The sequence below is a fragment of the Tigriopus californicus genome, chromosome 9 (assembly GCF_007210705.1).
Source record: "Tigriopus californicus strain San Diego chromosome 9, Tcal_SD_v2.1, whole genome shotgun sequence".
Taxonomy (NCBI): Eukaryota; Metazoa; Arthropoda; class Copepoda; order Harpacticoida; family Harpacticidae; genus Tigriopus; species Tigriopus californicus.
Genome location: NC_081448.1, coordinates 9,466,376 through 9,466,952, shown reverse-complemented (window position 1 = coordinate 9,466,952; position 577 = coordinate 9,466,376). Strand labels below are relative to the sequence as shown.

Sequence of the window (577 nt, the reverse complement as noted above, 5' to 3'; positions counted from 1 at the left end):
GAGCATTGACATTCTTTCTCGTTGAGCCTCGAAAACAGGTTTTACATAAACGGGGAAAAAACACTTCCAAGGTGTGGACGTCTTCGATTGTCTGACCTTCGTGGAAGTAGAAGATATCCAAGATTGGTCCGATACTTTTTCCATCCATCATGCAGGATAGGCAAGCTACGTCTGTATATGGGTCCAAACGCTCACCGTTTGTACAAATTAACAAAAAATGGTCACACTCGACCCATCAAATGGGCAGCACATCTATTGGACAACAAAACGAGCGAGGGGAAGGAATAGGGAAGAACCAGGAACTTTTTGTCCCTCGATCCCTTTGTCTTTTGTGCTCTCAAAGAGTTCGCTCGTGATCCAAACACACTGAACCAACCAATACGAACATCAGTGAGTACAATAATGCCGCTAGTGGGTCTGGTCATAGCAAAAGAAAGCTGAAGGGGGTGTTATTCAATTAGGGGATCAATGCATTGTATCCTGGAAGGGGAAGAGACCTCAGAGTTTTTCTATTGGAAAAGTTTGGTTCTCAATGCCTTGGGTCATACTTTACGCACCTGTATTCCATTTCCATCTA

At 43.8% G+C, this 577-nt stretch overlaps 1 long non-coding RNA gene across 1 annotated transcript in view; it reads left to right on the top strand.

The window, feature by feature from the left end:
* Window positions 1-23: 23 nt before the first annotated feature.
* Window positions 24-577, top strand: part of LOC131887002 (uncharacterized) — a 6,426-nt gene continuing 5,872 nt past the window's right edge. The window contains exon 1 of the long non-coding RNA XR_009373970.1: window positions 24-390. This is a non-coding gene — a long non-coding RNA (uncharacterized LOC131887002). The remainder of the gene's footprint in view (window positions 391-577) is intronic.